The sequence below is a fragment of the Octodon degus genome, unplaced genomic scaffold (assembly GCF_000260255.1).
Source record: "Octodon degus isolate 3935 unplaced genomic scaffold, OctDeg1.0 scaffold00383, whole genome shotgun sequence".
NCBI lineage: Eukaryota > Metazoa > Chordata > Mammalia > Rodentia > Octodontidae > Octodon > Octodon degus.
The window spans coordinates 383,894-394,704 of record NW_004524959.1 but is presented as its reverse complement, the minus strand read 5'-3'; positions in this window follow the sequence as shown (position 1 = coordinate 394,704).

Sequence of the window (10,811 nt, the reverse complement as noted above, 5' to 3'; positions counted from 1 at the left end):
TTTTAACCACTTATTCTCCCTTTGGTAACAATATTGAGAAGTGCTAAGGTAATAACCTCATGACAACCCTGCATCAAAAGATGAAGGACAATGTCAAATGGAAAGCAACATCCCACTCTAAATTAATTGTGAAGACACGATCTACAGACCAAACTAAGAATACCCAACACACATAAGATCACCCTGAAAAACAGAATCCTCCTAGAGCGGCCTTGATAGTAGTGATATAGCTATCTACTATCAAAATTTCAAAAGGAATGTCACAATAAACAAAATAAAGTGTTCTCTCTGAAATAGAAAATGACAAGATGAAGGAGCAAAATACAATCACAGGCCCCCAGACTAAGCAGAACAAGTCCAGGACACCTCATAAGAGAAGAAACTGGAAGTAATACACCTGAAAGCTCTAAGATGCTGCAACTGAAGTAAAGAAACAACTCCAGGCAACTATAGAGATATTCAGATCAGAAATAACCTCTCAGGTAAAAAACAGGAATGACAAACACAATGAAGAAATTGCTGAGCATATCTAAAGAAGACACTTGAAAACAATAGAAGATCATACAAAAGTGATGACAATCTTTGATGAACAATATATGAAAGAAATAACATGCATAAAGCAGTTTCAAAGAGATATCCAAAAATTAAACACTCCATGAAAAGCTAGCAAATCTTCTTGAAAGACCCTGAACATAGACTTTCAGACACTGAAAACATTATAGCTAGTGACCAGAAAAGGAAAGATCTCTTAGGAAAAGAAACCAGGAAATAATAATTCAGTAGCTAAAAGATGTGGCAAAGATGAACAATATAAGACTTAGAGGGACGGGTACAGGGAGATAGCTCAGTAGAGTAAGTGCTTGCCTGACAAGCACAAGGGCCTGAGTTCAATCCCCAGTTCTGTAAAGAAAAAAAGAAAAAAAAAAAGACTTAGAGGTGTCAACACAAAAGGAGTCAATGCAAATGACATATAAAGACTTTTCAGAGGTAATGTCAGACATCTTTCCAAAAATTGGTAAAGAATCTGACATACAGTTAAATGAGGCATACAGAACTCCAGTTAACATTGACCAAAATAAACCTACATGCAGACATATAATAACCAAATCCCAGAGATTCTGCACAAGAACAACATATTAAAAACTGTTAGAGAAAACAAACAGATCACATATAAAAGAAATACCATCAGAATCACAGCAGATTTCTAAATACGAAACATAAAGTTAAGAAGAGCTTGGAGAGAAGTATTTCAAGTCCTGAAAGAAAACAAATTTGAATCAAGATCTAAGTAACCTGAAAGATTTAATGGATAAATAAATACTCCCATGACAAAAAACATCTAAATAAATCGATGACCAAAAAATCAAGCTACAAAGAGCACTAAAAGTTATTATAGAAAGGGATAAAAATGACCAAAATTTGAAGAACAAAGACAGATGAAACTGCCAACCAAGTTATATAATTAAACACAGGAGAATATTAGGGAACCAACAGCAGGAAAATAAAATGACAAAGATATTCCAATATACATCAGTTATAACCATTAACGTAAATGGCTGCAATCCACTAATCAAAAGAAATAGAGTGACAGCATGGATCAAGAAACAAAATCCAGAAATATGACATACACATGAAACACAATTAGCTCACAAGGAAATTCATAGGTTGAAAGTCAAAGGTTGGAAAAAAAAATTTACATGCACCAGAAACTTGGAAAAAAAGCAGAAGTAGATATTCTGTTTATAGACAATGTAAGCTTCAAACCAAGAATGATCAAATGAGACAAAGGAGGTTACTACATATTTGTTAGGGGAAAACCTTAAAAGTAAGAGATAACAATCATAAATATACAGGCACCAAATATGGGAACACCAAACTGTATAAGACAAATTTAAAAGGGTATGAAAAAGCAGAATAACAGAATCTTAGTGAGAGACTTAACACCACATTAACTCAAAAAGGTAGATGAAGTAGACAAAATACCAGCAAAGTTAGCAGAACTGAACCAAACCATTGCACAAATGGACTTAGTAGACATCTGCAGAGTGATCCACCTAACAACTGCTGAATCCACATTCTTTTCAGTTGCACACAGGACATTCTCTAAAACAGACTACATACTAGTGCATAGATCATGTTTAAGTAAATGCAAGAAAACAAAAATTATGCCTTGCATATTATCTGACAATAGTACATGGAAACTGGAAATTAACAATAACAAAAAAAACTTTAAAAACATGGGAATCAAATAGCACCCTCAAGAACAGTCACTTAGTATTAGATGAAATTAAAGATTATACACAAAGAACATATGTGATTCATTCCAGGGATACAAGTACAGGTCAACATAAGCAAATCTAGAAATGTGATGCAATGCATTAACATTTGACAATAACAAGTCAAAAAATATCTCAATCTAATGAAAATTCAAGCACAACTTATTGGAATTTGTGGGCTGCAATGAAAGCAGTTCTTAGAGGGAAATTAATAGTGCTGAACACTCACATTAGGAAAACAGAAGAGAACAAATAGATACACGAATGCTCCACCTCAAGCTTCTAGCAATCAAGCCCAAAATTCAAAGAAGGAAGAAATTATAAAGATCAGAGAAGAGATTAATGCAACTAAGATGAAGAAAACAATACAAAGAATTAATGATTCAAAGAGCTTGTTCTTTGAAAGATTAAATAAAGTTGATAAACCCCTATCCAACTTCATTAAAAATTCAAATTTAAGAAAAGAGTGAAATTACTACAGACCCTGTGGAAACTCAGTAGATCATTAGTACCTACTTTGAAGAGCTTTACCTGGCTAGATAGAAAATTCAGAAGAAATGCATAGATTTCTACATGTGTATGAATTGCCAAAGCTAAATGGAAAAGATATACAATTCTGAATTACCTAAAATTAGTTAATGGAAATGAAAATGTAATAAACTTACCAACAAAGAAAAACTTAGGTCTGGATGGAGTCAATGCTGAATTTTACAAGAAATTTAGAGAAGATTTATTGGCAATCTTCCTCAAACTCTTTGATGAATTTGAAAAGGAAACAGTTCTCCCTATCTCACTTCTGGAGGCAATGTTACACTGATAACAAAACCAGAGAAAGACATAAGCGAAAAAGAAAATGATAGGCCTACCTCCCTAATGAATATATTTGCAAACATACTCAATAAAACAATAGCAAGGAGATTACAGCAAATTATAAAGAAGATTATACACGAAGACCAGATGGGACTCATTCCAGGGATGTGGGTACAGGTCAACATAAGCAAATCTATAAATGTAATACACTGCATCAACACAGACAATAATAAAAATCATAAGATCATCTCAGTAAATGCAGAAAAAGCTCTTGACAATGTCCAGCATTCATTTGTAATAAAAACCCTATCCAAAGTCGGAATTGACAGTCTTTACCACAATCTGATAAAAGCCATCTAGCCAATATCAGTCCAAATCGACTAAAGCAGAAAGCTTTCACTCTAAGATCAGGTATAAGACAAGGATGACAAATACCACCACTCCTATTCCATACAATCTAGTAACATTGACACAAGCAATTCAACAAGACAGAGAAATAAAAAGAATAATTATTGGAAAGGTAGACTTTAAATTATCGTTACTTGAAGACAGTATGATACTTTATAGGGGAGACCCACTAAATTTCAAGAGTCTCCTAGTACTAATAATCAAATTTAGTGGTATAGCAGGATACAAAGTCAACATCCATAAATCCATACCATTCCTCTACATAAACAACAAACTCACAGAGAAAAAAGTTAGAAAAAAATAATACCCTTCACAATAACATCAAAACATGACATATTTAGCAATCAGTCTAACAAAAGAAGTAAATGAGGGCCGGGAAGATAGTTCAGTAGAATAAGAGTCTGTCCAGCAATAGTGGAGTCCTGAGTTCAATCACTGGCACTGAAGAAAAAACAAGAAATAGAAAAAAGAAAAGAAAAAGAAAAAAGAAAGTAAATGATCTGTACAATAAAAATTACAATGCTCTGAAAACAGAGAGGATTGAAGAGGATTTCAGAAAATGGAAAGATATTCCTTGTTCATTGAGAGGAAAAGCCAACATTGTGAAAGTGTCTATACTTCAAAATCTGTTAAATAAATGTAATGTAATCTTATCAAAATACCATTAGTGTAATCTAACAGATCTAGAGAAAACATTCCGAAAATTCATTTGGACCCCCAAAAAGACCTAGAATATCAAAGGTGGTCCTGCCCAACAAAGGCAAGGTAAGAGCCATTTCAATCCTTGATTGAAATTATACTAATAATAAAAATCAGCATAGTTCAGCCAAAAATCCAAACCTGAGGATCTGTATCACAGATTAGAACATGCAGACACAACTACAAACACACTAAGCCATGTTATAATTAACAAAGGGGACAAGCACGTTCACTGGAAGTAGATAGTCCCTTTAACAAATTGTGCAGGAGAAATTTGTTTCCACACACTGAAAACTAAAACTACATTCAGATCTATTGCCATGAGCTAAACTAAAGTCAAAAAATGGATTAAGCATTAATATTAAAATAAAAATACTAAGTCTACTAGAAGAGCAAGTAGGTATATTTCTTGAATACATAGTGGTAGGCAGAGAGTTCATGAAAAAAAACCTACAGAAAATAATTCAAACAACAAGTGAGATCTTATCTTATTGAGAAGATTTTGGATATGAATCACCAAGAGGCTAAAAAGAAAAACCACAAATTGAGTATATTTGCCTGAGTGAATGCTATATACAGACATCTTAACTGAATCTTACAAGACAGGACAGATCATCTATTCAAAGTGACGTTTGCTTCACAAATATAAAGCTCTACACTGCTACGGCTTTGTATCTTTAAAGGTATTTATAAGGTTTTGGCACCTATTTAGCAAGCACAAGGACCCAGTTTCAATCCCAATACTCTATGCTGTGCAGATCCCGTGCTGTGCCAGCCACTACAGGGCATGGTAATGCACACCTGTAATACCAGCGCTGGGGAGGCAGAGACAGGAGGATCACTGAATCCTAGCTGAGTAGTGAGACCCTGTACCAAATAAAAGAAAGAAAAAAAGAAAGAAGAAAGAAAGAAAGAAAGAAAGAAAGAAAGAAAGAAAGAAAGAAAGAAGAAAGAAAGAAATCTTTACAAAAAAAGTACTTCTAGTGGTAGTTGTGTAATATGTCAGGTTAGCAAAAATGGAAATAAATCCCAGAATTCCTTTCTGTCCCAAATTCTAAATTAGCATTATGAGGCTTACTCAATAAAAGTTGAGTTAACCATCAGTTTAACAGTCGGAAGTTCTTTCAAGGCAATGCAGATTCTGCATATTATGGGCATCGTCACTAGGTCATTCAGCTGCCTCTGGCTTGCAGAACATTGTTCTTAATTGTTTGCACTCTCATTTGATGCCCTTTCAACCTGGCAAGTTCTTGATGAGGTACAAGAACATCTCTGTACTCAAAGTTCTACTTTTATTCTGGAAACTAATTGTACTTTCAAAGTTATCACACGGGAAACACAAACAGAGGATGCAACTTTTCTTTGTGGGACTCATTTAATTTTTGTGAGCTCTAAATTGTCTTTGCTTCTTCCCAATCTCTTCTCACATCAACCCTGACTGAATTCTTTGTCACAATACAGAAGCAACACAAAACTCTTAGTGATTTTACAGAGTTGTTGAAGGTGTAATTCAGACAATAAATTGTCCAATATGTGTAATATACAATGATGCTGTTTCTAAGATTAACTTTTATTTGATATAATAAAATACAAATTATGAATTTTAGATATTAAATTTATTGGTGTTTGCGTTGATTCTAAAAGTCATTCTTATTTTCTTGAAATGGAAAAAAAACCGAGGAGCTAAAATTTCCACAAAATTCAGGAGAGCATCTTGGAGAGACTCAGAGCTGTCATGTCAGTACTAACTCTGAGCAGAATGACAGGCAGCTTTCTAAGCAAAATGCTTCAGCACAGTGGAGCAGCTTTTCTTGGATAATAAGCAAATCCAACTTTCATTTTCTCCCTGTACTTTTTCGAAAGCTTCATATTTCAAATAATAATTGACAGCATCACTTTTCTATCTTTAACTCACTATTGTAAATTTCTTGAAATCAGAATCTATGTATTTCTATCTGTATCATCAATTCTGATCACATGGTTGGTTATCAAAGATATTAGCTCAGTAAACGAACACTCTAGCAGAACACATCAAAAGAAAATGCAACTTCACAACTGTCACCATTGCTTAGGTGTGACAAGTAGCAAGCATGTAAAGGCAGAATGACTGAAGGCAGCACATTGTACAAGGGAGCACCAACCCCAGAACGAAAAGTAAGAATTATAAATAATTCATAACACATGTGAGAATCTCTATGTGATGGTAAGAAAATAGAGAAAGAGAAAGAATGTGAGAAAATAATGTCTATGGGAAAGAATAGAGGGAAGGAGACATAAAAGTCAGAGGTAGATAGACAAAATGCAAAACAGGCATCCTTTTTAGAAAATTGTGAATATAGCCTTTAATGATTCTTGAGGAAAAATGGATATTATATTCAAAGAAATTCTATATTTTGCAGCTTTTCACAAAAATAGATTGATGGGTAGACTAGAATTTAAATTGTGTAACTCTAATGGAAAAAACAATTTTGAGCTAATAGACCTGTGTAAGCCCTTACCCTTTTTAGTTAGAAATCTCATTCCCATGAAGGCATATATGCTTGAAACACAACTCTAAAATATCACCTACATATAAGTATACATGTAGGCATCTATGTTGCATTATTTTGAAAGCAAATATAAGACATATGTGTATGGGCAGTCAAAATTAGTGCCTAAATTGATATCATTTTATTTGCATATTACACTGTAATACAATATCAACAATTTTTTTTTAAAAAGTATCTCATGAACTTGTAACATGCTATGCATCAATGGAAAATATATTAAGTGAGAAAAAGTGAGTAGATTGAATTCTGGTTTGCCAGTTTGAGAAATACCATAGATCTGCTTCCCATCAAAACTGCTGAATGGTATTTAAATAAACACATATTTGAGGGCCAGCCAAATAGCTCCGAGGATTAAAGTGCCTGCAAGCAGGTGCAATGGCCAGGGGTTCAATCCCCGGGCCTGCAGTGAAGGCTCCACCCCTGGGGTGCACTGAGATGGTGATTGAAAGTGGGCATGGTGGCACACCCCTGTAATCCCAGCACTAGGGAAGCTATAAACAGGTGATCACTATGAGTCTGATCTAGTAGTGAGACCCTGAACACTCTGTAGACCCTTCCACAAAATATAGTAAATAAATAAATAAATAAAAATAACAAATATTTGAAAAAAATCTATAAATGTTACAAAAGACACACAATAAAAGAAGACATTTTAATAAAGAAAACCTGCTAAAAGAATACAATGGAGATTTCCATTCTCTATATATCTTGATCTCAGCCTCTCGTCTCTTCCCAAGTAGACGTGATGCAAACTCCAATTTACTCAAGTCCAACCTTTCACTCTGGGCAGCCTCTGTCCCCAACCTTCTGGGTGATGCAATGGGACCTGTTCAAGGACAAAAGAGCATCCCTGCATGTCCTCATGTCTCCTCTCAGCTACCTCTAGAATGCTCTAAATTTCATGCAATGCGAGATAATAGTAGGGGAATTGGTTCTTCCACCTGTCACTATAATGGGATGGGAGATCTATGGTAAGATGGGGGTGGTTATGGTTGTACATGATGCTATTAAAATTAAGAAATCGCTCAAGTCAATTACCTGACCTTCTGTTTTAGAAAATTAATAAGAACACAAATTATAAGAAATGAGGAAGGAATCTAATAAAGATTAGATGGAATACAAATGATGAACAGAATAAAAAATTAAATGAGATACCACTTTATGTCTATTTGGATGGTAATAATAATGAGCAAAATGTTACAATGGTAAATTTTGATGTGGTGGAGAAGAAATTGCAGTCTTAATGAACCTATGCAAGGAATGGAGAGTCATGATCATTTTGTAAATCATCCTAATAATTTTCAAAATGTTGAATCTAAGTTAGCTTTAAAACATAATTCCACTCACACATACACAGGACATCATTATTCTTAACAGAAGCTGTAAGCAGTCAGTGCCCATGAACTAAAGAAATCATAAATAAAATAGTACATGCAACACAAGGCATGTATAACTGCATATAAAGTAATATTGGTTTACTATAAAAAGAATGAATTCATCCATAAGATTTTAATTAAATAAACTTTCCCAGATTTATAAAACATTTAGATAAGAAGTACAGGTCTGGAGTGATAGGTCAGTAGAATAAGCACTTGCTTGGCAAGCACAGCTTCTTGAGTTCAATTCCTGGTATTGAAAAGAAAAAGTTCAAATGAGTGCTGGCCAAATAGCTCAGCAGATTAAAGCACCTGCTTAGGCAGATGCAGGGCCTGGGAGTTTTATTCCTGGCTTTCAGTGCTGGCCCTGCCCTTCGGTATGCATGCTGACATAGCGATTAAGGCTGGGCATAGTGGTGAGCGCCTGTAATCCCAGCATTTGGGGGGCTGTAATCGGGAGGATCACAAGTCCAATCTATGCAGTGAGATCCTGTACATCCTGTACACCTTGTCAAAAAAAAATGAAGAAGTACAGCAGAAAAAATTATTGAAGTTTTCTGAGAGATTTTAGGAATGCATTTTATATAAAAAACTCTATATCTATTGCTATTATCCTGTGTTTAAACTATATTCTACTAAACTAATCACATCAGCAGAGTAAAATTTAAGTGTACTATAACCTGAATATTCTCCCCCAAATTCTATGTCAAAACCCTGATATGATGAAACTGTTGAGACGATTTGGCCTTTGAAAGGTCATTAAGTCATGAGGATGGTCCCTTCGTGAGTGAGCTCAGTGCTCTCCTAAGGAGAAACACAGGGCGTGCTCTCTGTTTCTGTTCTTTGTCCTACTAAGGAAACAATGATAAAATAGCTGTCTTCAGAACACAAGTGTGAGGTGACCACCAAATAAGAACCTCTAGGGCTGGTGAGATGGCTCAGTGGTCTAAAGCACCTACTTACAACAACCTAAACTAAGCAAAAGGACAGCGACCGCGGTTCAATCCCCAGCACCACATGCCAGCCAGCCCGCCCCCTGGTGGGCTGAGCTGGCCACACACACACACACACACACACACACACTAAATAAATAAATTTAAAAAAAAAAAAATCTGGGGAAAGAACCTCTAGCACCTTGTTCTTTGGCACTCCAGAAATAAATTTCTGTGATTTAAGTCACAGAGGCTGGATAGAGTGATAGTAGTCTTGTGTGACACATACAATTATTTTGGTTAATTGAAAATCAAATATTAAACCAATTACATTTAAATCATATTTATTATAACATATTATTACTCCATTTTATATAGTATACATCTGGTTTATTTAATATTTTAAGAATGGTTAGACTTTCTGATTTTGCCTCACGCTTCCTACTCTATGTCTCCATCACTGTTTTTCCCTCATTTTCAATGGAGAAGAACTAAGGAGTTAACATCGTTCTGATTCTACTAGGACGTTCTTGGTAAATCACATTATAACAATGTATTAGCCTGAATAAAGTGATCAGGATGCAAGATTTGGGGATGTGTTTGGTGTGACTAAACTCACTAAAATTCTTACCATGATTGGAGCTGATTATTTTCTTGACAGTGTCTTCAAACAGTAGAATTTTTCAATTTTAATAACATCCCATTTGTAAACAGTTAATGTATGTATCCTACATTTATTAGCAAACAGAAGGTCATCTAGATTTTTCTTCACACTGTAATTAGATGGCAAGACAACAAAAAATAAATAGGGTGACACAATATTTTTCAGGCTACCCTCTTCAGTCAGACTCCTGTATTATATGTTAATCAAGTGATTAAAGTGATATACATTTGTAAATTTTGTCTGATTTACCTTCAGTTTCTCTACCTGATGATAAATTCTCCTACTCCACTCATTTATGTCACTCATGTCAGAGGTTAAAAAATGAGAACCTGTATTAGCAAATCTGAAATCTCCTTCCTATGAATGGAAATCATTAATGAGAGAAAAGCTAACTAAAATAGGCCGAAAAGCTTACACTCTCATAGCTACGTTTTAGAAGAAGACTTGGTTTCTGGTGCCGAGTCAACAATGATAAAAATAAAAGACATTGTTTAGGGGGGCTGGGGAGATAGCTCAGCAGAATAAGTGCTTGCCTGGCAAGCACAATGGCCTGAGTTCAATCCCCCATTCTGCCCCCCCAAAAAAATAATAATAATAATGGTACTGTCTCCATTTGTAGAGGTTTCATCTTTGGCTGGCTCCAAGTCACAGTGGCACACAGCAGAGGGCAATGGCTCATGGTGATGGAAACAGCAAAGAGCAAAGGGTGGAGGAGAAGCTGTGGCTGCTAGCAAGCCTTTCTCTCCTCCTCATATTTGTGTGCAGATTGTCCACCCCAGGGTGGGTGTAGCACTCACACCCATAATCCCAGCTATGATTCATGAGTTAATCACAAACTCCGGTAGCCGGTTCCAATGACTGTATAAGGCTTAGGGGGTGGAGGGACAACTAGACACAAACCCTAACAGGCATTATTTTCCTTGCTGTTTTCCTTATCCGGTTATCAGGTCCAGTTTTCTTGTTTCCTAACATGTCTCACCCTATCTTGCTTAGTCACAGGAGTAATTTACTTTTGCTTTCCTTCAGATTCCTGCTAGAATGGTGAGAGATACATCTTTTGATAGGTGTTTTCTAAATTAAATAAAGTTTAAAATGTG